The following is a 443-nucleotide window of genomic DNA, read 5'->3' as shown; positions in this document are numbered from 1 at the left end:
ACAAATATGTCCTCATCATGACATGTATTATGTGTAGCTCGAGGTAATGGTAATTTTTGAGCGCTAGGCATGAGATGACCGAATTGCCGACCTCTGGCACAAATGGAGTCTGAAGAGGTATCATCCACTGCTCCCGAGGAGAATCTCCCCAGTATTTTCAGTTGAAAGCATATACATATCCCCATTTCTTTCTTTAGCATGGCCTAGCTTGTGCAGAGTGGCAGACCGACTGCAAATCAAATTTCGCTCTCGCGGCATGAATACTTCTGTATGTACACATGTAAAATGAGCTACACCAAGATAAATCCGCTTCCGGTAAACCCGGGTTTCGATGTATGGCGTATGTGAGCGAAGACTTGTGTTCGCTGCGGATCTTAATCTGTTTTAAGTCCAAAGTTTGAATTAAACGAGTTTGAATTAAACTATTTAGCCAGACTTCCACT

This window comes from Penaeus monodon, chromosome 29 (assembly GCF_015228065.2).
Source record: "Penaeus monodon isolate SGIC_2016 chromosome 29, NSTDA_Pmon_1, whole genome shotgun sequence".
In the NCBI taxonomy this organism is placed as follows: domain Eukaryota; kingdom Metazoa; phylum Arthropoda; class Malacostraca; order Decapoda; family Penaeidae; genus Penaeus; species Penaeus monodon.
The sequence above is the reverse complement of the archived record's forward strand: the minus strand, read 5'-3'. Positions refer to the sequence as shown.